We start from the raw sequence: 27,907 nt of genomic DNA on the forward strand, positions 1-27,907 counted from the left end.
AGGTGTGAGCAAAGAGGGCATGTCCTGACCCTTACCACACCCAGTGGCTGGCTGGTGCAGTAGCAGCAGCTAGTTAATGACACCATTGAGCAAGAAGTGACAAGAGTAGGGAGTCACAAATGCAGATGATTACAGAACACAGGAAGGAGTAAAAGCAGGAGCCACGCTCTCCGCTGCCAAATAATGCCATCCTGAGACCCTCCCAAGAACAATAAGCCATGAAAAAGAACTGGAAGGTGATGTCGCCATCCACACACAGTACATCTGACCCACAGAAAACCCAGTTCAGTCAATCAATCAAGAACTATTAAAATGTCTACATTAACTTAAGATTGCAAAGTAAGATGGTCAATATACCTAAGTGTTTCTACACACGAGGGACAAAAAGAAAGTAACTCTGACATTTATGATACCATCAGATTATCAGCAAATATCAAGAGCTAATTTTATCAAAAGATGTAAAGCTTACAAGCTTTATTGGAAAGTATAAATATACATATAAGCAAAATTAAAAGATTAAAATAAATAAAACATTGTTCTTTGTATATAGATTTAACGACCTAACAATGGTTCAGACATTGACATTCCCCAATTAACTGGTAGTCTATGCAATCATAATAAAAATTAAGCCAGGCAGTGATAGTACATGCCTTTAATCCCAGTACTTGGGAGGCAGAGACAGGCAGATCTCTGTGAGTTCGAGGCCAACCTGGTCTACAATGCAAGTTCCAGGACAGCCAGGGCTGTTACACAAAGAAACCTTATCTTAAAAAAAAAAAAAAAAAAATTTAAAAAAAAATTTAAATTAGATTTTTTTTTTGTAAACTGACAAGTTAATATTAAACTTTACAAAGAAACACAAAGGACCTGGAAGACTTACACTCTCAATTATATTATATTGATTTATTATAGACAAGCCAAGGAACATACTATTCTAGAATGAACCCAATATAAGCAAGGTCATCTGATAATAGACAAGAGCTCACCCTGAATCCCAAGGTTTCATTTACTCTTTTTGAAATATAATGCTTGGGTCATGACCCACATGGTTACAGACCTAGTCCAAAAGACCACAAAAAACAGTATTTTCATATAGTTAGAGAAATCTCCTCAGACCATAAAGAGTAAGTTTTCAATTTATCCAGACTCAGCAGAAGAAAGAAAAGACAGCCACACAGCAGGAGAAGCAGCCTACCACAGAACATTCAACAAGAGACTGACACCCAAAACTTACAAGTGATCCCCATAAATTTGAAGAGCTGACAACCCCCAGTTTAAGGGTGAGGGGGCGGGGGAAGAATGAGCAAGCGGTAAGAACAAGTGCCTCACCAAGGTCTGTAAGCAGACAATCAACACATACAGTGTCTGCACCTGTGCCAACAGGGAAACAAAAACTAGAGCTACAGCAGGACAGGACTAACTCATCAAAATGTCTACATTTCCTAAGCAAAGAAGCACCAAGTACTAGTGAGGACATGGTAAAAACCAGAGCTCTCACACTCAACCCTGAGAGCATGAAGGGTCCAAGCACCCAGGAAACAAATCCCTGGGTGACAGGAAATAGCACAATATGCACAAATCCTATGCCCCACTAAAGCCACTCCAGACAACCTGTTCTCCAGTCCTGCCCATGAAGGCAGAGAAGTGAAATGGGGATGTGGCTCTGTTGACAGACTGCTATCCTAGCAGGAACAAAGCCACAGACTTGATCTCCAACAATATATAAACCCAGTGTGGTGATGCACACCTGTAATCCCAGCACTGGGGAGGCAGAAGCAAGAAGATCAGAAGTTCTAAGTCATCCCTCAGCTACATAGTGACTAAGGCTACATGAGACTGGCTAAAAAGTTAAAAATAAAAAAACAAGGACATACCAGCATTATCCGTGATAGTCCAAAACTAGAAACCTTCCAGACGTTGATCATATTATAGAATACTCTACAGCAAGAATAAAACTATCTTCACACAGTCACAGACAGATCACACTTTACAATGCCAAGCAGAAGCAGGCAGACATACATGGTTTGCACTGGATAATGTCATGAATATAAAATGTGTGAATGGAGAGTGCTGTTCTAAAGTCCTAGGACATCCTGGAGAGCAGTGTGGGACTACAACAAGGGAGTGAGTGAAGAGCTGCTAACTGTCCTCATCTATGAGAAGGCTGGCAAGGGCAATGACTGGAATGTTCAACCCAAATACTTTCTGGCTGCTGTAACATTCTCACATAGGTTGAACCCCACGAAAGGTTGGGAGATGGGACTCACTTCCTCAAAGACCATCTTTTGTCACAGAAGTCCAAAACAATACCCATGTGCCTATCAGTGTGCATCTCTTTACCTGGCTCTCTAGCAGCAAATAACAGCTGACAGCAGTTCTTGCCACTACCTTCCTACAATCCATGTGCACAAGAAGTCGGTCATTCCTCCTCCGTGAAACACACCTTACAGGAAGGAGGTCAGGGTGCACATTACACACAGACAGCAAGGGAAGGCCTGAGTCGGGATGATCAAAAAGAATAAACACATACAAAATAGTTAGTTTAAATGTTTTGATTAAATGTTTACTTTAATCTGAATTTTATTAATTAAAATTTAAATAAATTTTAAGCAAAAATGAAATGCTGACTGGATGATTCCTCTTACTTATACAGTAAGCATTTTAGTAAGCCCTCTTGTCCTCAGCAAATGAAATATGGGCTATGAGGCTTGGTGATTATGTTTTATAAGTGGGCCATTTTATGATAGACGGCTTACATAGTGAAAGACTACAGATTTTTCCCCATAATTTGTTGGGACACATTGATATTTACTTTCAGTAATACTTGAAAGTAATAAAATCCCATTTCACTGTGTTCTGACAGAAATAAAATATGAAGTACTTCACAAATCCACAAGCTGAGTCTGAACAAGCTGAGAGAGGATACACAGCCAGGCAGTGGTGGCGCATGATTTTAATCCCAGCACTTGGAGGCAGAGCCAGGGGGATCTCTGTGAGTTCAAAGTCAGCCTGGTCTACAGAGCAAGTTCCAGGACAGCCAGAGCAACACAAAGAAACCTTGTCTTGAAAGAGAGAAAGGGATAGAGAGAGAAAGAAAGGGAGGGAGGGAGAGAGGGAGGGAGGGGAGGGGAAGAGAAGGGAAGAGAAAGGGAGGGGAGGGGAGGGGAGAGAAGGGAAGGGAAAGTGAGGGGAGGGGAGGCAAAGAGACAGAGAAAGGAGAGAGAAGGGGGTGCTGTACAGGGGCCATGGTTCTTTCCAATGCATGGGAGATCAGATGCCTGAAGTTATGATGACAGGAACAGGGGCAGTACCCTGCCAGCATCCTTGGGGCCCGACATACTTTCTTCACAAAAGCCTCACGGATCCTTCTGCTGATGGCCATGTCTAGTTACTGCTACTCTATACTGAGGTTACAAATGACGAACACCCACATTCTGGCCATGATTTGGAACATGTACAAACTTCTTGGGAAAATAAACTCTTTAAAGGCCCAACTGGTTCAAAATTCAGATAAAATGATATTTGTTTCCTTCACCTGCAAAATGAAATGATTTTGGAGAAAGATTTTAGAGGAGGTCCGGTTAGCACAGGGGTCCTATGGATTATTCAATACCAAACTGCAACAAAAGGCCAGGATGTCCCTGGCAGATGACTGTAACGCCCAAGAAAAACCCAAGACTTATCAATGACCCACACAGGATCCCAGAGCAGGAGGCAAATGGCTTCAAAGCCTCACTTTGGATTCAAATGAGAATCATCCCCCATAGTCTCGGGCATCTGAACACTTGGTCTCCAGTTGCTGGTAGCATTGTTTGGGGAGGTTTGTGGAGGTTTGTGTGATACAACCTTGATGGAGAAGTATGTCACTTGGAGCAGCCTTTGTTGGGTGTTACTTCCTGCTCCTGCTGCCATGCCTGCAGCCTGTTAATATGCCTCCCCAACATGATGACGCTTAGCCCTCTGGAACCCTTAAGCCAAAATAAATTCTTTCTTCCATAAGATACCTTGGCCATGTGTTTAAGTGCAGCAACAGAAAACTAACTAATAAGCTCACTTAAATGAACTAGTGAACACAGTGCCATCCTGAAGCAGGTACTCAGAACCACTAACTTAGGGCAGTACCAGCCACCTGCACAGAAGCCTCACTTAGTGTCACAGATGGAAAACAGTGACAATGAGTTCCCATCTCCAACCACACAGACACCACTTGAGTAGCAGTTCTGGTGCCTCAGAGGACCCCAAAGTCTTTTCAGAAGGTGGGAAATCAATTCTTTTTCTTAGTGCTTCTGTGCTTTGCTCTCTCCAGAGTACTGTGGCACTTTCTAGCTGCTCTGTGAGGACAGTCAGGCACACAAATATGAGAGAATCGGGTTCTCTCTTTTTTCACCACAGCTCAACAGATAGCCTTTATCCTGTGAATACCAGTAGTGTGCCCCTCTACTTTGAGATGCACATGCCCATACCAGGTAGCTACTGTGCCTTAAAACATGGGCTTGTCACAGACTTATCTATAGCCCATTCATTCAGCTACACCTGCAGAACACACCATCACAGGTGCATTCATTCTATCACCACTGACCAGTTGACAGACAGACTGCCCTCCAAATGTCTTACCATCTTAGCAGCGTCTGGACACTGGGAGAGTGAAGAAGCTCACACCTTGGTTCTGCACCGATGAGGTAGAGTGGGGCATGGGGTTGAGTGAGTCACACCCAAAAGGGGCAGCCACAGCCCCTCCTGAAATAGACACTGGTTCTCTCTCTTCTACCAACCTGTGCATGAAGCATCCTCTCTAACTGCCTGGATGACTCCTGAGCACAAGATACTGGAGTGTTCTGCATGCTGGTAGCCTGCTCCTTCCTGAACTGCCCTTGAAATTCACTCACTCTGGAATCGACCTCTCTCGTTTGTGAGATATGTTTATGACTCCTATTTGCCAAACATTTTCTAAAACTTGCATCTACTCACTGAGTAGGTTGAGGATAGTTTTGCCTGCTCTCAGTGAAATTCTTACTATACCAACAGAGGTGTTTGGGGCAGCTTACAGGACCTGAATGGATGAGGACAAAGCCCAAATGTCTCTGAAGACCACTACCACCTAAGTGTGAACCTGAATCCATCTTAGATATATATGAACAGACAATTCACCAGGAAAATGACCAAGCAAAAATAGAAACACTGAGACTAAATGCCACTGAGGTAACAGCACTTGGAGGAGCATGCCAGAGAAGCAGGATGCTGAAGACAATGATTGACAAGCTCCTACACTACATGAAGACCACAAGCAAATCTCACAGAGAAATCCAGAACTAAGCTGGTAAGTGTCAAAACCTTCAGCCACAAGGAATCAACCGAACTCCCAACGGAGAAGAGCAAGGGAGACAGCTGTTAAAGGGGTGCCCATTTTGATGACAGCCATGACAACATTAATAGGAGTAGAAAATGCACCCTTCAAGTTCAGGGAAAATTCAAACAAGATAGCAAAAAACAAGCACACCAAGTGTGCCATTGGTTTCTCATCGGTGACTAATGGCGAGTGTGCTTGCTGTATGAGCTGAAGCTTCTAGGAGCTAAAGGAGAATAATCTGGTTGGACAACAATGACAGCATGGCCACCATGGTCCCAATGTCACCTGCTAACTAAAATGGCATTTCACCACATCATGTAGAGTGATGCCCCCAAGTCAACCAACATCTGCTCACAAAACCCTATGTCTGCAGCCTAAACAAGGCCCAACATTCTCCTAGTGCCTACTGGAATTCTCATGAGGTTTGTGGTGGGAGGCCATCTTCTGCCAAAAGCTGCATACCTCCTCAGTGCATCCTCCTCCCTGAGTAAGGAAGAGCAACTTAGCTCCTTCTGTCTCCAACTGAAGACCCCACAAACCGCACAGGGCCACATCTTAAACAGCCCAATGTTCTTCATTCTGTCATTGCCACCTGATAAGGGGCAGAACTGGCAGTGGGTCCTGCTAGGACAAAGGAAAGGTCTGATTCATCAGGAGCATCACAGACTGGCCCAGAAGCATGGGCAAGAACAGAGGCCCACCCAATAGACCACCGGCATGATTACTCCCTGACTCCCTCTTGTGCTGAAGCTATAGCAAAGATGATGATTCCAAACACCATATGAAGGCCACCTCACCGGCTTGGTCATCACAAGACCTTTCATTTTAAACGAACATTCTATGAAAAGCAAAATGCCTTATCTCCCATGAATGAAGATAAGGCACAGTATCAGGTGGCAGGAGTCAGTCTGGGGCAAGTAGAGCAGAACTGTCCCTCTGTCTCTTCCCTCACCCTACATAGGTGGCCAGTGCCCTCATGACCTGCATGCAGCTAAGAAACAGACCTGGACCAGGCTAGGCCTCTGTGGTTGTACCTTTTCCTGAGCTGGCCACAGAAAAGCACTGCCACTGCTGTGTGTGACAGACGGCTCCAGGACCTGTGCCGCTGGAAGACAACACCCAGCAGATTCCACAGCCAGGGACAGTAAAGAACACCAAAGGAGCATCAAGAGAAGGCAAGGCTATAGGGATGGGATGAAGAAATGACCTCTAACAAAGGGAAGATGGAATGGGGGTGCCCTGGGGCCTGGGAGGCAAAGAAGCTAAGAACCAGTCAAAGACTGGTGTGTACACAGCTGCAGCCTCCACACTATACACACACACCTAGAGAGTGTCAAGACTACTACACTGAGAGGCACAGCTACAGGCCCATGGCCTTACCTCCCTGCACAAGGACTTCCCAATGTCATCTGCAGGCCCTTGAGCTGCCTGCTCTCAGCAGCTATGCTGAGGCTGCCCTAGGGACCCATCATACTTTGTCCTTGAGTTCTCTTTCATTCCAATGAGGGAGGATGTGTGTCTTACTCTCCTCTTGAAAAGATTCTGTCTCTGATAAAATGGCCTTTCAGAAACGGAGTTTGCAGACCTCCAGCCCACCCAACTCCCAACTCTCCATTTCCACAGAAAAATGACCTGCACCAACCCACTGTTCACATGAGGGGTCTTTGGAACAACATGCATCCATAGGGCAAGTCATGGAGATGTGAAGTGCCAAAAGCAATGAACTCCAGGGCAGAAGCAGGCAAGGATAGAAAGGAGGCAGTCTTGGAGACCTGTCCTTCCCACAGACAAAGCAGAGGTGCTAAAGCTGGGAGGCAGGGAACTTGAGGGATGAAGAGAGGAAAACTGAGACGTACCACCCAAAGGGCACAAGAGTACATGAGAAAAGTTTAGGGCAAGTCTGGAAAAAGTGGAACTCAATAGTGGGGTCCCACTACAGGTAAGGCATGTGAGCTCCGGTCATGAGCAGGCCGCCTGCTGAAAATAACAGAGTCCTCACCTGCTCAAACACCTGAGCAGACAATGCCCAATCAGCTCCCACCTGCCCCCAGGGCTACCAGCTGCCATGTCTTCCAGGCTTCTCTGCAAAGTCCTAGTGTAGTCCTCCAGATGTGATTCCTGCTGTCCAAGAAAGCTGAATCCCTGGTGGGGGTGCTAGTGCCCCAGCCTTCAAACCACCTGCTCCAGGACAGTGTGGGTCAATGATCTTCTTGGGTTAGCTGCCCTCCCAGCTCATGGACTGGTCACCCTCATCCTGTCTTCACACCACTGGGGTGTTCCATCCCCAAAAAGCCCCACATAGCACCAGTCTAAGCTGAGCTTGACTGGGCTGGGCCCTGACGCAGGCTCTGCATCTCCAGAACTATGTGATGGTTCTCTGCACTGGAAACTCAAAGAACCCTAGGAGCTAATTGTACCTGCCTCATCACAGATCATTGAGAAAGAACAGTAAGTCTATGAATGAGGCCTGGCCCTCTCAGAGGCACTGAGGATGCTGGACAACTACAGGCAATTTCCCCAGGTCTAAGCCACATGGTAACTGCAGTGAGAAAACAATGTAGACCGCCATGGCCTTCAGGCAGGAGTATGGTGAGGAATCACTGGCCTATCCATACTAGCAGTACCAATTCCCACTGGTCCAAGGCTAGGCATGAAAAAGGAGGACATGACCCAGGACCGAGACAATGCAAAGTCTCAAATCCTGATCCTTGAGAAGCATGGCCTAGAGCTAAGTTTGATTCCTGTAGAGAATGAAGGCACACAGCCTGATCAGGTTTGGAGTTTGGACCTTGTCAGCAAGGAGAGAAACAGAGAAGAGCTACAAGTCCTGCACTGACTCATGGGTCTTGTTCCCCAAAGCCTCTAGTCAATTACCCATGTACAGACTCATGCACACACACATGTCCACAACGAATGTACTTTGAAATTATACAGTATGTTATGCATTATTAGCCACTAAATATAAACTACTGCTACATAGCACATATTCCTGCTGCAGGAGTACCTCTCAGAATATATGCCATAACGCTTGTATAACACACACACCACTTACAAACATTGGTCTCATCCCATCTTGTGTGTGTGTGTGTGTGTGTGTGTGTGTGTGTGTGTGTGTTGGAGAGAACAAGTGTTTGTGCTTACCATGGAACCAACAAGAGCCTGCATTTTACAAAAGCCACCCACCTTTCCACACTACTACAGCATGCACAGTTTGAGCTCTGAGAATATTTATTCTACAGTTGGTTGTGACTGAATTGATGCTACTGAACAGTACACCTTCAGACGGTTAGAGCCAAGTTTCACACTTTTTAATCTAAAAGGCTCCACACAAATACAACAGATTGTCAAGTGGCGTGGGTATATGGTTCCTTCCCTCTACGTCCCCTCCCTTCAGAGCCATGTTGCCTGTCCTCTTCTACTTAGCCTTTCTAGCCCACTTCGGAGAACAAGGAAAGGCACTCATGCAAACCTCCAGTGCAGTGACCAGCACCTTCCTTAGAACCTGCAGGCTGCCGAGAACAACAGCCATGTTCACATCCCAGCTGCTGGTAAGACAACTGGGGACAACCGGTAGTAAACACAACATCAGAACACATACATGTATTTACAGAAACTCCACTGTCACCCAGACATGGGAGAAGCATATCATGTCACAGTGAAGGAAACAATCTTGGACCCAGTGTGACATGCCACCTACTGACTGTCTCTCTTCCCCACTGCAATGGGAACTGCAGCCAGGGAGCTGCAGGGCAAGACCAAGGACTCTCACTCAGTGCATTGTTTGCATATTCTAAAAATGTACTACAGTTGAGCAGTCTCCTTTCATTCTGTATAGTTACTACCACACAAATACGCCTCTTTAACTGTACCTGACTGCTCTGCTAAGAAACTAAAGTTCTGGGGAATCTAGACCCATCTTCCAAAGCTTAGAGACAGAAATGAAAAGATCAGAAAAGGAAAGGATAAAGGTACACTTCATTCAAATGCAAAATATGTAAATGAGAGCTGACTTCATTTCCTCGCCCCCAAACTAGAAATGATGTGTGTAACTTGCCCCCGAGTGGTTTAGTCTCTCTGACTGTGCAGCAGATCCACCCCCCTCTACTGCAGTGTCCTTTGCTTCTCATGTTCCAGAAGCGTTCATGTCAGGGATTCTAGGCCAGAACTGGCAGCACTTGTGGATAGTGGGGGGGGGGGGGGGAGGGGGGGGAGCATGATATCCTGTAGGTACTGCAAGATGCTCAGGAGCCTGGCCTCAACCTAGTACCACAAACACAACTTGTTATGACAACCCAGACCATCTCCTTCGCTGTTAAATGGCTCCTGGGGAAGAATGGGTCAGAAACGCCTAGGGATGAGAACCCTCCAACAGAGTGCTTCAAGTCACCACAGGGTCTCAACAAGACTGGCTTACATGCTCCATAGCAATGGAAATCACACAGCCAAGGGGATCACTGTGGCTTCAATACCAAGGCCCCAGCTTCCCGCGCTCTTTCAGCTGAGCACAGAATCCCACCACTGGCAGCTGGCTGCCCAAGCTAGGCAGGGTGTGCACCCACGGAACAGATTAAAATTAGGCACCCTAATTATTAAACTGTCACTGTAAAAGCCGGGAATACAATTTTTTAAATGAATAGGAAAATTAATGGATTTCTTCATTTGCTTGCATTTGTGCTACTCAGCCTGTCTTTTATTATCAAGGCAGTCATAAAAAAATGCTTCTGCCACATATGCAAATTAAATCATTAGTATTTTCCCAATTACAGTAACTGCTTATTTGTATTGCTGATCTATTCTTTCAATTTAGTTCCCTTAATATTAATGATATTAGAAATGCTTTAATAAAAATACTCAGGCAATCAAGAAACAAAATTCTCATTATATACCTTTCTGATCATGTAAACAAGGACTAGCCAATAGTAACCTGGATGGGCCACCTCACACAAACTGAGGGTAAACCCCAAGAGTTGTAGGGTCCTCCCCTTATATAGGTCTGCCCACTCCTCCAGAAGCCCCCACAACAGGGACAGGTGGGCCAGAGCTTCCCAGGACACAACCCAACCCAAGTAACAGCTTCTACTTTATCGTAAGGCCCGATGAGAGGTACCTCTGAGGTTAACATAGCCATACTAAGCACCTATCTAACAGCACACTCATCTTGCTCTGGTCTCTCCAGTACCCAGAAGACTCCTGGTTCCTGTGCCACCCAATCCCAGGGGAATCTCCACATCACTGTAGGTTCAGCACTGCCCTTCACCAATGGGACCTGGCCCTGCTCTTCCCATAATGGGTGCAGTCTTGAATAGACCTTTGTGCTATGGGATGTTCTGTATGTCAAATGTGTTGCTCTGATAGGTTAAAATAAATAAAGTGCTGATTGGCCAGTAACCAGGCAGGAAGGATAGGGTAGGCGGGACAAGGAGGAGGAGAATTCTAGGAAGTAAAGGCTGGGGGAGAGACACTGCCAGCCGCCACCATGACAAGAAAGATGTAAGGTACTGGTAAGCCATGAGCCACGTGGCAAAGTATAGATTAATAAAAATGGGCTAAATACAAGAGTAAGAGCTAGACAATGGTAGGCCTGAGCTAATGGCCAAACAGTTTAAATAATATAAATGTCTGTGTGTTTATTTTATAAGTGGGTTGTTGGACTAACGGGGCTTGGCGGGGGCTAGAGAGAAGGTCTCCAGCTACACCTTTGTCAGTCACAAACTTCAATCTAGAGTATGAATGAGTTGTCAACAAACTGTGAGTCTGTAATTTGTGCAGAGATTGAGTCAGACCTAGAAAACAGATCTGACAGTGCTCAGGAATGTGAAGTCCTCTCTTAATCAAGTGGAACCATCTGGGAAGAATAGGTACCTTATACCTGAACACTCCAAGAATCTCAGAGAAATCCACAGCAAGGGCAAGGTCCAAAGGTAGAGCAACACCAACACAAGTTCATCTCCAAACCCCATACACTGCGGGACTGGGCAGTCAAACTGTTCTGTATGAAAGACAGCCCCAGTCCAACCAACTCACAGCACTCCTCTCAGATGGCTAGACTAAGAGGCTGACCCGTACACTGAGAGAGGAAAAGAAACAGATACGGAATGGGAATAAGAAAGCAAAGAGGATGCTGGTAAACCCACACAATTCTGTAGGGTGTGCAGAAAAGCGTAATCCCTGAGTAAGCAGCACCAACAGTGGCCAACAAGGACAGGAACAGGAACCAAGGAAGAGAAACTGAGAGACACAAGAGTCTGAGCAATGCTCAGGGAGCCAACAGACACTGGCATCTGAGCTAGTCAGCTCACCTCTGCAGAAACTGAGGAACAGGGAACAGTGTACTATCTCCTCCAACAACACTCTGGACAGGGAGACAGAAATGACCCCAGGACATCTCTGACCACAGCTAAGAGCTGGTTGCATGCCAAGCCAGCACTAAGACACGCAAGTTCTAAGTACCGATTGCTTGATAGATCAGGTGTTCTTAATCTGAGATGCCTAGGATACCTGGTGGGCTCCAAATATCCACAACCCCTTCAGCCATAAGCAAAATGGCATTTGCAAGGTTTATATGCCCCCCTCTGTGGGTAAACTGTCAATAAAAAAGAACTGCCCTTCCTCCAAAGGAGCAAGTGCTGACTGCAAAGATGGGTTTGGCTGCTTCACCACATATTGGCTGTGGCTAGGCACACTCCCAGGGCCCCTCTGCTTTTAGCCCTAAAATATTCACTGTATCACATATGGACAAGGGTAATGCTTTTTGGTTGTTGTTGGATTCTTGTGGTTTGTTTGTTTGTTTGTTTGTTTGTTTGTTTTTTTCCTTTTGGTTTTTCAAGATAGGGTTTCTTTGTCCTGGAGCTCACTTTGTAGACGAGGCTGGCCTCAAAACTCACAGAGATCTGCCTGCCTCTGCCTCCAGAATGCTGAGATTAAAGGTGTGCGCCATGACGCCTGTCCAAGGGTGATGTTTTAACAGTTTCAGATAAACTTCCATATTCATGAATCCACAGGCCAAGGACACACTGATAGGCTTTAGGGAGAAGTGTCTCCTTTATGTCCCCCAGGTTCCCACACTGCTGTGGGAAGGAGCCAGTGCAGGGGCACTAGTAAGCCCAGATGTGGAAGAAAACAAATAGTACATGGTGTGCGCGCGCGCGCGCGCGCACACACACACACACACACACACACACACACACGGAGCCAGGATTCTGACTTCCATGGGGTATGCACTGTTCTCATGAGTCTCTCAGGAGTCAGGACTAATAACTAGGGCTCAAATACCCCCACCCCACAGTGAGAGAAAGCCCTCTCTCCAGCACTAACTAACACTGCCTCTCAGTTGAACTTTGCTGACTCCTAGCCTCCCTCATACCAGGAGGCAAAGAACACATTCTCATTCTCTGTACACTGACACATGCAGGATAGCTACTCTCAAAAGGAGGAAGCACCCTGTCCTGGAGCCCTTCAAGGTACAAAGGAAAGGAAGATTCTGGCTACCCTCTGCCAGCTTAATGGCAGGAAAGCTCTACCCTAGTTCAGCTCTGTAGTGGTATTGTGTTCCTCAAAATATTGTGCACCCTAATAAACTTATCTGGGGTCAGAGAACAGAACAGCCACTAGATATAGAGGCCAGAAAATAGTGGCCTTTAATCCTAGCATTCCAGAGGCAGAGATCCGCCTGGATCTCTGAGTTCAAGGCCACACTGGAAACAGACATGCATGATGACTCACGCCTTTAATCCTAGGAACTGATGGCAGAAAGGTATATAAGGCGTGAAAAACAAGGAACTAGAGCTGGTTAAGCTTTTAGGCTTTTGAGCAACAGTTCAGCTGAAATTCTGAGTTCTGGATGAGGACTGAGAAGCTTCTAGTCTGAGAAAACAGGATCAGGTGAGGAACTGGTGAGGTGAGGTGGCTGTGGCTTGTTCTACTTCTCTGATCTTCCAGCATTCACTCCAATACCTGGTTTCAGGTTTAGTTTTTATTAATAAGTACCTTTAAGATTCATGCTACACAGCTCAATATGGAGAAGGTAAACAAGGCAATGGTGTAGTGGAGTACACCTTTAATCCCAGCACTTGGGAGACAGAGACAAGTGAATCTCTGAGTTCAAGGCCAGCCTGGGGTACAGAGCAAGTTCCAGAACAGCCAGGACTACACAGAGAAACCCTGTCTTGAAAAAAACAAAACAAGCTAGGCAGTGGTGGCGCACACCAACACTCGGGAGGCAGAGGCAGGAGGATCTCTGTGAGTTTGAGGCCAGCCTGGTCTACAGCGCGAGATCCAGGACAGGCACCAAAACTACACAGAGAAACCCTGTCTCGGAAAAAAAGAAGAGGGGGAAAAAAGTGCCCAGAAGCAACCTATTCCTAGCCTCAAGCCTGTGAACAGCTGCAGGTCCGAGCACGAGGCTTCTCTATATACGAGCAGCACACACCTACTTAGTTTCCAGGAGAGGAAGAGGTAACAGGGCAGGCCTTGGAGTCCTTAATGGTGGCCTTATCCACTACTCCTCATAACTCACCAAGAGGACAGGAGGCAGGGAAGGACAATGGTCAGTACCAAAAAAGCCAGAAGGCTGTGATACTGTCGATGGAGTCAAGAGTGGGTTGTCTGGCCATAGGCAATCACCTTAATCACCTGCAGCTCTGTCCTAACAACCTCAAATCAGCCCAAGGCAAGAATTCATAAAGGCCTGAAGAAAAAAAGCCCAGGAATGTCCCAAGCAATGTGTCCACTGAGGATGCAGGAAGGAACCTACATGAAGCAGAAGAACCCCCGAGGATGGGGCAGAAATGAGAGGGAGAATGGTATGGCGGGGTGAGGGGGAAAGACGACAGTACAGGGCGACGAGGGGAAAAACTGGAGGCTGGGGTCCGAGGGAGGTTTCGGTCCAAGCTGGGAAGGCATCCCTGGAGCAGCCACAGAACAAGTTCATGTCACACCAGGAGAGCATCAACAGAAACAGGAACTTAAGAGGGAGCATCAGTACTGACATGGCACCAAAGGCAGAAGTAACACCAAGACCACCAGGGCTGGGTCACAACGGTCCTGGCCACAGGATGACCCATGTAACACAGCTTTGAGGCTAACTTAGTTAAGGCAAATCTCCATGGACACCAGAACTGCAAGCCAAGAACGGACAAAGCCTGGGGCCCTGGATGATTCCAAGAACAAAATAGACAATACGGAGCCACAAAAAGATAGAGGTGGAGTCCTCCAGGCAGAGATATTCTCCAACCTCCAGGGTTAGCCTGGCAAAGACTGAGACCACAGTTATACCTGAAAAACTAAGACAACGCCCTAAGGAAAGGAGGTCAGCACTAAATTTAAGTGTAACTCCTTGCCAATTTCTGAAGTCTAAAAACCTAGACCCAGAACCCTCGGAAGGCCTTACCCTCCCAATGCCTGGCCCACTCAAGGCCATCTGATGAGATGACACTTAGGACTTCTGCCCTGGAGAGGACTACTCATATTCTTGACTTTAAAGATTAAGGCCCAGCATCTCCATGCAGAGGAAGAACTGGTGAAGGACCATACTCCCTAAGCAAGGATCTCATTAACCTAACCCTAACCACCATCACAAGCACAGAGCCCCAAATCTCCACAGTTCCTCAGTAAGTGATAGTGAAGAGAATGAGCACCGGCTGACCCTCTTCCCACCAGGAATCTATGAGAGAAATTTAAATTCATGCTGGATGTGGGCTCCAGTGTGCAGGCATGTATGTCTATGAGTGCACACACGCACATGTGTGTGCGTGCATGCGTGCATGTGTTTGCACGCATGCACACACACGAGAGCTGTGTGTGCATATCTATGTACATGCACAGGGGCAAGGGTTGCATTCCCAGAGCTGAAGTAGGGTTGAAGAAAGGGAAGGAGAAGGGTGGCTAACAAACGGCATAAACACGGTCACCTGCCAAAGCAATTGCCAAGCCCAAAACATTCCCCAGCCTGTTCCACGAGGCCACTTCCTGCCTGAGTCTTGCCACCCATGGTACAGGTCCTCAGTGTGCTTTGCCCAGGAACAAAAGCCACCAACACGACCACTGTGAGAATCTTCTACCTTGCAGGCTCCTCTCTGGTCAGAATACTCTCTGCACTAGGCATAGCACAGCAAGGCTAAAACAGCTGCTGCCTCCCTCCACACAAGTACCTGTGGCTAGCCTGTGCCTGCTGCCAGGGATGTAATACTTGATCCTCACACAACTCAGCCATGGCAAGGTCCCACCACTCTGGTTGTGCAGATGAGAAAACAGGAAAGGCCAGGCAAATGCCAAGAGAGTAGCTCATACACAACCACACCAGATGCACACCTGTCCTGTTTGTCAAAGTCTAAGTCCCTCATCACACACTTTAACCACCCAAAGTTAGACTCCGAGTGAGCTCTGCCCTTCCAATTGAGGCACTACTCCACTGTGCACCCAATTAATATGAAGGCAAAAAAGGCACAGGCTTAGAGCAGCTGCTAACTTGAACCCATGGCCCTCACCATGGAACTTGCCACGCTAGGAACATCAGCTTCTTCAGAGATAGGCTAGAAGCAAGAGCATCCAAGCTATGGAGCAGAAGGGCCCATATATGATAGCACTGGGCCTGGTCCATGCTAGACACTAAAGAAGCATAGCAAGACACAGCTGACCCACACATGTGGGCCTCAGAAGGTAGTGAGACTAACTCCTCTCACGCTGGGGCAAGGTTGGGGGTGGCTGCCAACCTCTGCATTCTGCCTGAGAACAGAAATTTTCAGAGACAGAAATTCTCTTATCCAAGCTGTAAATGAACATACTGAGGCCAGGAGGCTGAACAGTTGGCTCTGTGGCCTGCCACAGGCCGGAGGACTACAAAGCCCAGGCTCTGAAGCCCCTCGGTCAGATTCCAAAGTATATTCCTTCCAAAAACTCACTGGCACACAGGAAGAGGTATGGTATGGATCACTGACTGGGCCTGAGCTATATTTGTATTACGTCTTCTCAGGAGACACTTGGTGTCTGCTCACTTCTACCTATGGCAGAAGCATCATCAGGCAACTAACAGCCATAAGGAGCAAGGCCAGCCACACAGGGAAGCCGGCTAGTGGGTCTGGAAGCCCTACCCTCTGGGCTTCTGTGCAGCCCAGTCACTGGGGCCCTGGTCTGCCCTCCACACTTCTGTTTACTTAGGACCCCAGCTATGAACATCTACCTCACTGGACTACAACCACACTCTACAACATAATCTCTTTCCACCCAGTGGCACCACCCATTGTCAGTGCTGAGTCCCTCTCTGAGGTCATCTGTATTCTCCAGTTAGCCAGTGGAGATAGAATAAAGCAGGACCCTGTCTCTGCAAGACACTATGACAGTCATGTGCACACACCACTAGAGAACCCACCCAGGCCCTCCAGCTGACCTTGCCGAGCACACTCCACCTCCTAAGCAAATCATTCTTCCCTTAAAGAGGATCGCATGGGATTCAGGTCTGCAAAGTGTTCAGCATGGCTGTAAGCTCTAAGCCTGAGCTCACTCAAGGACTGCTCCAGAACTGCTGCAGAGCCCAAGGAAGATCCAGGTGCTTCATAATGATGGCAGCAACCCAGCAACTGCCACCCTCCTCAGCATCCCTCCTTCCCTTTCCCTCCCTCTAGACAGCAGCCATTTCCATAGGAGGAGGCTGATGTCCTAGCCAGTTTCCGGAAGAGGCGAGGCAAGCCCAGCACCAGCATGTAGGCTGAGCCACGCTGTGCAGGCTGTGCTTCTCATGGCAGTGCCTGACTCAGAGATGTAAGACCAAAGCCAGAGCAAGCAGCACGAACTTAAGACTCTGCAGTGGCAAAGATGGTCCTTCCTTGAGGGCATGCAGTAAAGGAGTTCTGGGACACTTAGCAGGGCCCAGTCACCCATGAAGCTGACTCTTCTAAGACCAGGTGCAAAGGGGATGGGGGTGGGGGGAGAATCCTTAATACATTGTAAAGGAGCCAGCTCCCACCCTGCTGGAACACTTCCTCCATCTGTACTTTGGAAAGTGGGCCAATCAATTTCCCAGAGTAAGAGACCCTACCTGATAAAGCTAACACCAGAACGATCTGCTTGACACTCAGAACCACCATATGCCTCCTTTTTAGTCATCCCAGAAGGACATAACCTGACTCTATGTCCCCTACTCTATGTGCCTCCTTTCCTCAGGGCCTCCTTCCAGAGTGTATGCTGGTGCCCACAGCAATCCCATGGAGAGTGCACATGGCCTGCACTTTTCCCTCAGTCCTTCTTGCCCTCCACAGGGTCTCTGCCCCTCGCCGTGCCACCACACACATATCCTGAGCATCCTGTCATGCATGAATCGTCCCTCCAGTCACTATTAGCTTGCCTAGGATGGCAGTGATTCCTGCTCATATCAAAGGGGAACAACAGTGAAGAGGAGGATGGAAACCACCCAGATGCAGGGAACAGGGAAACCCTTAGCAACTGCATTTGTGGCCCAGAGCCACAAAACAGCTCTTTTCCACAACACCTGGTAGTGTCCTGACAAGAGAGACCTATCACAAAAAGGTCATCAAGTCACAGCCCCTCTGGGAAACAGGGCAGCACCAGTAGCCCAGGTACACATCACATCAAAGAGCTGTGCAGACTCACTGACGAGGCAGCTGCAATCATAGGCCAGGCTCTGTCTGCAGGAAGGGACCGTAACATACACAGTGCCCTGAGGGCTCATAGCATTCCAAAAGCAATTATCTAGAGCCCTCAAGTCCTTGGTATCCACAAGCCACATAACAGCCTCTGCAAAAACAAAGGACAGATAAATTCTTGCTCCCAAATGATACTAAGGTCCCCTCAGGGAAGCCTTCCAACCACAATTCTGACAGATGCAGAAATACTCTAAGCTGGGGCAGGCCTCAGAAAGTCCTGCAGTTGCATCAAAGGCCTGGTCACCAACAACAGCCCTGCAGATGACATATTCTGCCCTTGCCACTATTCCTACCAGAGGCCTGCAAGCAAAGCAAACAGTGAGCAGCATAAGGTGGGGAAGAGGAAGCTGACAGGGAGATGAGGGCCAGGCCTTGGAGTCCACTTGTCTAGAACCTCCAGTGGGTCTCCTCTCCCTCCATCCTACAGATGGTAAGAGATGCAATGCCAGCCAGACAAGAAAGTCAAAAAGGTCAAGCTGTGGGGTTCAACTCAGGTTTCACTCAACACTCACGCTCTGTCTCCAACACCCCAGCCGTGGGACGTCAGCTTCAGAACCGGTATCCTATACCAGAGGCCAACAGCACCAAGATGAGCAGAGCCACGCATACATCCCCACACCTACAATCAGCCCGCCTCGGGAGCCGGAAGACAAGGCACCCCAGACAAGTAAAGCCCCATTGTTGGCCTCTTTGCTCTTCTAGCAATATTCCCACTTAGATTCTGAAAATCTGTCACCAAAGCACACCCAAATGATGATCACAATCTAACCTAATGGAGGAAATGTTCCTCTTTAGGAAGGACGACTGACTGACTCTAAATCCCAACACGCTCTTCCAAAGGCCCAGAGCTGTGGCTTGCTCCATGCCAGCTGCCGGAGAGAAGAGCCAGCCTGCTGCCTGGGGACTTCACTGGGTACCAAAGCAGAGATCTTTCAGGTCAGCTGCCGTTTCAGCTGACAAGTTCAGGAGACCCTGGGGTTGCTGCAGAATGTACAGGGCAGTAAAGATGAAAGGCAACAACCTGTTATGGAAAAGGAACTTACCAGAAAAGTTGAGAACTCACTCCACAGTCCTGGATGTGTCCCTCCAGCTCAGAGAGTCAGGGGAAGAAAAACACAGGAGATGCACAGAAGTGTCCCACAGAAAGGGGAGAGATCACCAATGCCAGTTCTACCTAGTACAGACTTCACAGAAATACCATAACAAAAGGGGCCTTGCCCACTGTGGCATTTACCAACTACTCCCTAAGCTCCTTAAAGTCCAAGGGCACCTTAGACCTAACAGACCAACCTGTACCCGCTACCTGGGAGGCTACAGCACAAACCTCAACTCCTGGATGGCAGGGCTCTAGCATGAGTTCAGAGGTATGCAAGCTGTAAAGGGCACAGAAGAGCAGGAGCTGTGGGTCCTGCCACACTGCTGCAATGACATGAGCCAACATGCAACGGCTTGTGGTACTACTGGGCTTTGCTGAAGACACTGATGTCAAGGTGAGAGCTTTTCCTCCACTGGTTCCCAGTAAACATCTGAACAAGCTTCTTCTCTAAGAGGTCCTGGGTGGGCCACAGAGGAAGCTCTCAGCAGCAGCATTTGAAAGAGAGACTGAACCCCATCCCCTCAGCCTGCAGCTCCAGCCTCAGAGTAGAGTGACCCAAATAAGGGCCCTTCATGATGGTGCTCAGACCAGAGCCCACGACAGCATGGCAAGACACAGCAGCCCTTCACAAGGACAGCCCCTTGCAGCCAGCACAAGAACACCCAGGTTTTCTCTGCTCACATACTCCAGATATGCAGTCCTTGGAGCTGGGCCATCCTACCCTGATTCAGTCCCACCACTCAGGCTCTGACTCAAAAAGACCACACCTGCTTACTCTCAGACCAACACCCCTCCCCCAACTTGCTCAGCCTCTTAGCACCCCAGCCACAAGGGGCCCTCTCAGCCACCTCTCTTCAGGCTTCACACAACCCTGGTTCTTGGGATGCTAACCTTAAGCACCTGCTGTATGGCTGTTGCTCTTCCTGGATCCCTATCTGCATCTGTGTTTCTTTCTGGTGGCCAGTGGTAGGAAGGAGGTTTGGGATCCTTCAGACCTCTGTGCCAGCCATAAAGCAGGTGTTCAGTGGAGTCCCATCTCCCAAGCCTCATCTGAAACTATAACCTGGGCACAATTGTGAGCAGGATGAATACTTAGAAAACAAATAAAAGATCCATTAGAGCCAGGCAGTGGCGGCGCACGCCTTTAATCCCAGCACTTGGGAGGCAGAGCCAGGTGGATCTCTGTGAGTTCGAGGCCAGCCTGGTCTACAGAGCAAGATCCAGGAAAGGCACAAAGCTACACAGAGAAACCCTGTCTCGAAAAACCAAAAAAAAAAAAAAAAGATCCATTAGAAAATATTCAGGACTTTCTTCTTCAGCACCAGAGACCAGGGGTAAGAGAAGCATAAAAACTTCTGCTTCAAAAAGAACTACTCTAGCAAAAAGCAAACCATAAAACCAATGAGGGAGTCACCACTCCTCACCATTGGGACAGCACTCCCACTGGAATACTGCTTCAGGCTTTCAAGCCATAGATGATTTATTGTCTCAAGTTTAAACATCAATCCAACAAAAGCTCTTGACTCACACAGACGGAATACTTCATAGACAACAGTAAACTAACAAAGCTCAACATGCAGCTTTAAACAGAGCAGACTCTAAAATGTTTATGTACGCAACCATATTAAGGGATCATGTTAAAATTATGAAGTTAAATAAGAAATGACTAAGTAATGTTATTAATTCCAAATTAAAACAAACAGGGAAAATGCCTTTAACAGGAGCAGCAGCTTGTCACCTTGAATACCACCACAGCCAGCCTCTTCCACCCACCTGGAGGACAAGCTGGGCGCATTGGCCCTGGCTAGGCACAATGGCCCATTTGCTACTCTGGCAGCTGTGTTTAAAAGTCCTTTCTGCCTCTCACTCCTTGCTACATCACAGAACCCACTTCACTTGTATTTATGGATCTACTTAACAGTGTGTAATCTCCAAAATCAGGAGCAAGAAGTTCCCAGATGGGGGGGGCGCCGTGGCGGCTAGGGAACAGGCAATTCCAGAACACAGGCAGACAGCACAGGAGCAATGGACTGGGTGTTACGTCCTCACCCAGCTCTGCCTCCAAGGCCTGCACTGCATTGCCCACCCATTCATCAGGTACCTGAGCTGCCGTGTACCAGACACAAAGCAGACATGAGGCATTCTTGGCCTTTTGACTCCTTGAAGTCTTCGGCCAGCAAGAGATAACATTAAACAACTCATGTCACAATAAACTATTGAAATTTTTCAGCACAAGGGGAGGATGTGAGGAAGGAGGAAGAAGGCCTCTAAACGAAGTTGAATGGAAGACTGAAGCAAAGGACTGGGGAAGACGGAGTCAACAGGAGTGTATGTGCAAAGGCCCCAACCGAAGAGGCCCGAGAAGAGAGGAAGCAAGGCAGGTAGAGAAAGCTGGCAATGAGGCGAACACCATGAGTGAAGGCCGGGAAGCCAGAGGCTAGGACCCACAGGCTTTCAGGGTCTTCAGAGAAGCCTTGACAGGATTTCCTGCACGGAGAGCTGGGCAGAGGTCTGCTTTCCAGAGGTCCATTAGAAACAGCCTGCAACATGGACTGCACCGGAGCAGAGCAGACCCAGGAGGCCAGCCCCACCTTGGAGAGCTTAGGAGTGATTCAGAGCAACAATCTCAGATTCTTCTAATATTAAGTGTATCTATCAGCTTCCCAAGGACCTGGTTATTCTCCTTTAAAAAAACTGAGCAGTACCAATTGTTTTAATACAACTATAGTATCATTTTAATTTTTTTATGCTGCAAAAATGTATAACCAACACCAACACATATAAACAATGAAAGTCTCTTAAGTTCCATTTTCCTGATATCCCAATGGTCATCAGTATTACCTTGGAGACTCCTTTAAAACCAGAAGGCCAGTCTATAGACTGCTCAGAGTCAAATGTCTGCCTGCCTGCCTGCCTGCCTGCCATGCACAGGGAGGGCCCCACCCCCACACCCTCACACCCCCACACCCTCACACTCCCCCACCCCCAGCAACAAGGGTACTCACGGAGCTGCACTTCTGTAAATGGCAGAGTCCCGTGCCCTGCATGTACCTGGGTGTCAATGTGCGTATTACAGTCTTTCATTAGAATAAATTCTAAGATACAGAACTGCCACTTGAATGAATGGCCATTCTGATACTTTCCTGGAGAACAATTAAATATTTTGCATGGAGTATATATTGTTCTCTTTACAGAACAAACATGTGTAATACCTGATGGGCCTAGGCCCCAGTCTAAGCAATAGTTACACAGAACATGTTACACTCTAGGAAGCCATACAGGACAGGAATTCTTATCACAGCCCGGGGTGCTGTTATCAAACTAATACAAAGGGCACAGATGGAATCTCCGGTACACTGGGTTATTAGCTAGGCTGTCTTTTCTTCTTAGCTATGATCTGCCTATTGCATTCCTTCCTAATCTTGTAACAGGGAACCTCATCCTTTTATTGTTAGTTTGCAAAAGCTCTTTATATACTGACCATTAATCTCATAAAGGCCAAATAGGTTGCACATTCTTTCTCTTGCCTCTGAATCTTAGTTATGGCATCTTTCTCCAGAGACTTTTTTCTTACTGTTACATCTGCCAATAATTTTTCTTAAGGCTCTGTTTTTAGGATAAGAACATTTAGATGCAGTAGCTTTTCAGTTTGTGGTCCTCAAATACATGCTTCCAATAAAAATTTCCCATGTAACTGACAGACTACCAGTGAACACTAAGCAGCTCTGGTTAAAAATGGACACAGAGCACAGGCCATTTTCTGACGCTGCCACCACCTGCTCCCAGACAGCCTTGGATCTTCTCAAGAGACCCAAAGCAAAGAACAGGATGTAGCAACCATTGGCTAACCTGATTGGACTGTTCTGTTCTCAGTTTCTGTGATGCTATGGATGGAACCCAGAGCCTTTCAATGGCCCCAAACCATACATGGAAGACACAAAGAAAGACAGCATAAGGGCATCACAGTTACTTCCCTGACCCAGATGAAACCCAGAGAGCCGTGACAACTCCAAGGACAGACAGCCCAACACTACACTGGAAAGGTATTCCAAATTATCTTCTCAAGATAGCTGTGCTTGTTGTCCAAACAACAGCACTGACCTTCCACACCAGGCTCACTCTGGCCCAGAAGCAGAGGCAAAGAGGAACTCAGCCTCTGGGGCTCAAGGCTGCCATCCCTCTCACACATCCCTTCATCAAAGGGTGTGCAGCATCACCCATCTCCTATGGCTACGGGAGCAATAAAGGAAACCTAGATTGGAAGTGCTCACAGAATGATCCATGGTCCTGACTGGGTGCTCACTGAACACTAGCTACTGATTTGTGTGATCTCCCTGATCCAGAGAGAACAGTCTGATCCGCTCAGGAGCTTACAGGATTCTAATATAGCCGAGTTACATGGAGGGTCCCAGTGGAGGCCATCTGTATGGAGCCCGGTCTGGCCTTCCAGGAAGTAAGGAGACATGTCAGGGAGGCAAGGGCAGCAGCAAAGCCAAGAGCAGCTGCAGATGCCAGCCCACATTCCACCCTAAACAAAGCCCATCCTGCTCACTCCATGAACCTAAGAGCAAACAACTGATCTCCTGACAGGAACACAGGCCATCTTAGCTCAGTGAGTTCTGTAGGAATGGACTAGGGTCTGTTTAAATACAACAGCAGCACTTCTGACTCTGCCCCTCGGTCATCTGCCTTGAACCTCAAAGGTCAGGGTCACACTTAATGCCCAGAGTTGGCTGAATAGCAGGACACATGCTGGTTACTGGAGACCAGAACAAAGTCACTCCAAAAATCTCTTTGGGGCCCCTACCCCAGAGTAGAATGGGTTACAACCAATGGGACATGGGCTCAACTCTGGCTTCACCCTCTGAAGTCTGCACAGACACCCCAGAGCCTCAGAGCCATCCAAAACTCTGGTCGTGTGACTGAGCCCCGATTCCACCCCAACCTCCCAACAGTAGCAGGTGTCTCTCATTTCTGCATTTCCCTGGCTCCCTACATCAGGTATTAATGTATTACTTATGGCAGCTTCGGAGTTCTGAAAAACCAGCCGTTTTCAATAGAAAATGGCATGGACGAGCTCGACAGGAGTGATGAAAATTTTTCTCTGCTCTGGCAATTAGGACGGCACAAAGTCGCCTTTCCTTTGGTGCCACCCCCAACATCAAAGGATTGGAATTCAAAGCCATTCATGCTGCATTGAAACCTCACAATGAGGCTGGAAAATGGAAGTCGATTACTGGGCAAAAATATGCAGTAGTTAAAAGGAAAGACTTCTAACGAAATTAAGCTGCAGCAGCCCCACGACGGATGGAAACTTCCAGTACTACAGCTCTTCTGGTAAACATCAAGAGGGGCATCCTCCTAACACAGGTTTGAAACCCAAGTCAAGAGAGTGCCAGGAGCCCCACGAAGACAGAGGGCCATGCTGTCTTGCCCACTTCACGCAGCAGCAGCCCCTAGGCTTCTGAGAAGATGCCATTTGGGGGCGTTTTGTGTTGCACAGCTCTCTGATGTTGCTAACCACAGAACACTCTGGCGAGGGCTGCTTTGGTCTCATCTGTGCTTGGTCCCTAGGCCTTCCAGGCTTGTTTTACAGTCCACAGTCATCTTCCTCCCCCGCAGGGCTTCCATCTCCCCTATAAGCAGGCAGCAGACCCCTAAAGGGGGCAGTGTTACCTCTGCCTTCTAGAAACCCAGCCTCTTCTGGGTGATGACTGCTCTTTAGGAAGGCATTTGATCTTTAAAAGAAAAGCCAGAACACAGAAAACCATAGAAGTCTTACAGTGTGTCGGGTGTGTGTTTTTTAAAGGCATGAAAATACTTCCCTCCTACACAAACGGGGAGTTCTTCTGGGGAAAGATGCCACAGATCCCAAGGAGTGGCAGATCTGGGAAAAGCGGATGGGTCTTAAAAATAGACAACTGAACCTAGACGAGAGCTGCAGAAGCTACCTGGGGGAAAAAAAGAATTTTTAACTAAATCTCACATATTTTTGATATTCAAAACTCCATTCTGATGAAACTTCTAACTGGGTGGCATTTTGCATTTCCAATTATAATGGAGTAATTGTGTTGCCATAGAGACTGCAAAATTCTGCAATAACTTTTGCTGCCTTGTAACTGCTATAGTGTATATTTGTGTACAAGCAGCTGAGTTTTCTTAATTCAACCTCCTTGCCTCTTCCCAAGCACTTCCCCCTCCCACCACCACCCCCACCACCTTTCTGGCTGGATTCTGAAACCACCACACTAGCTTTCATCAGGCCGGTCCTGAAATAATGCACGGAATTATCAGAAGCAATTAAAACTCACAGCAACCACGATCATATCACCGAGGAAAAAGCGAAACCAGGTCAAGGTGCAAGCCGCCAGCATCCCCCTATCCCCAAAGTGAGGCAGAGCCAGAGCTGTTTACACGTTAATACTCCCAGGCCTTAAATGCTTAGGTGGTTTGTGGGAACAGGCAGAAAAGCCTGAGCAGAGAAAAGCAGGGAGGCAAAGTGACTACACAGGCCTTTCCTCCCTCCCCGAGCAGGCAGAGCGGCTCTCAGAAAGCAATTAGGGTAGGTCTCTACAGTAATGCAATTAGGATTTAGTTAAGAAAGTCATTAGTTCTAAAATAACTTAAGTTTAATTTCTGCGACGCTTTATTTGAAAATCGTGTCACAGCAGGTCAATTTACAGCATGCAATAACCAAAACACTGCTATCAGCGGCTGCAAGTTATTAACAATTTTCGGTGTGCATTAAAGGAGAACACGGGTTCCACACCCGGCCTTTCCGACCGACTCCCGCGGTGTGGGCTACAGCCGTGCCTTCGGAACCCTCGCTCAGGGTGGACACCGGGTCGCCTCCCGGGCTCGCGCAGCTCCTCGCCAGCCCAGCGGCGGTCGGGGCCCAGCCGCGGCCCCCGCCCCGCCGACTGCCGCCGCCGAGGGGCGTTTTCTGCAAACTCACAGGCTGACAAAGTTACATAAACGCCCCGGCCCCCGCCCCCGCGCGCCCACCTGCCCGCCCGCCGGCGCAGGCCGCTCTCCCGCCCGCCAGCCCGCGGCGCAGGGCCCCGAGGCCTCGGCGGGGCCGAGCGTCCACCTGCCGCCAGCGACCGGGCGGCGCGGACAATGACGGCCGGTGGCTTACCGCGGCGGCGGCGGGCCGCGTCTAGCCCTGCTCGGGCGCTCCGAGCCGCATCTCCTCAGCCTGCGCCGCCGCCGGCGGGCGGGCGGGCGGGCTCGGGCGGCGACGGCGACAGCAGCCGCGTTGAGGGGGCCGGGCGTGAGGCGGCGCGGCGACGGCGGCGGCGCGAGCAGGCGCGCGGGCTCGGGCTCGGGCGGCGGCGGCGGCGGGGATGGTGCTCCGCGGCGGCGGCCCCACAACCTCCCCTCCTCATTCACAAAAAATTGACCCACGTTGAACCATGATGCTGCTCCCCCTCGAGCGCAGAGCCGCGCGGGGATAGGCCGCGCCCTACGCCCGTCAGGCGCCCCGGCCCCGCCCCTCCCGCCGGCGGCCCGTCAACCATTGGCTTCAACGGCCTTGCGTCACCTCCCCCCTGGGGGCCCCGCCCCCCTGCCTGGTTTCTAATGAAGAAAGCGTCAATTACGGCTCGACCCCGCCTCCAAGAGCTCAGCTGCCCTTCCATTGGTCCGTAGGTCCTAAGCCCGCCCCACAGTAGCCCAACAGCCGGCCCCACTCCGCAGGCACGACAAAGAGGCTCCGCCTCTGCCCGCCCACTTGCAAAAGTTCCAAACCCCATTGGCTCCCGAGATTGTCAATCCCGGTGAGCGGGGCGTACAGAGGAGTCTCCAAGTGCCAGCGATGGGAGCTTTGCTGTGGAGAAGGAGCAGGGAGCTGGGGCGGGCACTGACGGGAAGCTTTGGGCAGACCTGCTCGGCAGCCCGTGGTGCTGCCTGGGTCAATATGGTGTGCATGAGCTCCTGTCTCATGGTCAGAGGGGTCGCAGAGGGGCGCGGATTGAAGAGGGGCCCGGCCAGGCCTGGTTGCTACCTCCATCTTGGGCAAGGCACAGGTCACGTGGGCTGCGTGCCGGGACGCCGAACCCAGAGGGAGTGCGCAGGCGCAGCGGGCCCCGCCCTGCCCCGCGGCGGGCGCGCCGTTTGGGGGTGCGGCTCCAGTTAATAGGGCCTGGAGCGCGGCCGTGGGAACTCGGGACGTAGTGTCCGCTGCCGTTGCGGAGGTGTACGTCCTGGGTGGCTGCCACCGCGCCCCGGTTTGCTAAGATGCGGTTCACAGCCGCAAGGCTGTGGCCGGGACTTCGCTGGGCGTCTCGTAGGCCTGGGCCAAGCGCCTGTGATTGGCGTTCTCGGGTGTGAGAGGCATGAAAGGTCACGTTTCTGGCGCCCCTGGGTCCGGTTCCTTTCATCAGGAGAGGAATATACCTTCTCATCCTGTGTGCATGGTTATTTCCGAGTCCCATGCCCAGCATGAAGGAGAGAGCACCTTGTCCACCCTGCATGGCATCTGACTAGTGACCTAGGATGCTGGCCTGTTTACTAGGCCTTGCCATGTAGGATTGAGCAGAGATTAATAGCATTCTTGGTCCATGACTTGAAGAAAGCGTTAGGTATGTGGATTAAAGCAATTCTCAAATTCTTTTCATTATCTCAGGGTAATAGTCATTAGATAGCTTCGAACGCTAGGCTAGCTCAGCTGTGCAGCCGAGGGATGAATTGTGGAATGTGAAAGAGCAGAAGAAAATGACCGCACTTGGAAGTGCTAGCGCAGCCGCCTATAGAAAAGTACACTACCAGATTTACGTACAAAATAATGCATGATCCGTGCCAGCTAAC

General features: G+C 48.9%; 1 protein-coding gene across 11 annotated transcripts in view; it reads right to left on the reverse strand.

Moving 5' to 3' along the window:
• Positions 1-26,584, reverse strand: part of Hdac4 (histone deacetylase 4) — a 270,698-nt gene extending 244,114 nt beyond the window's left edge. For 9 of the 11 annotated variants that reach the window (XM_036172952.1, XM_036172951.1, XM_036172946.1 and 6 more), the window contains exon 1: positions 26,238-26,421. The gene's annotated coding sequence lies outside the window, so the exon portion shown is untranslated. Of the gene's footprint in view, positions 1-26,237; positions 26,422-26,506 lie in introns of those variants that run through there. The other 2 variants (XM_036172953.1, XM_036172943.1) reach the window with 2 other exon arrangements.
• Between the last annotated feature and the right edge of the window lie 1,323 nt (positions 26,585-27,907).

This window comes from Onychomys torridus, chromosome 23 (assembly GCF_903995425.1).
Source record: "Onychomys torridus chromosome 23, mOncTor1.1, whole genome shotgun sequence".
NCBI classification, from domain to species: Eukaryota; Metazoa; Chordata; class Mammalia; order Rodentia; family Cricetidae; genus Onychomys; species Onychomys torridus.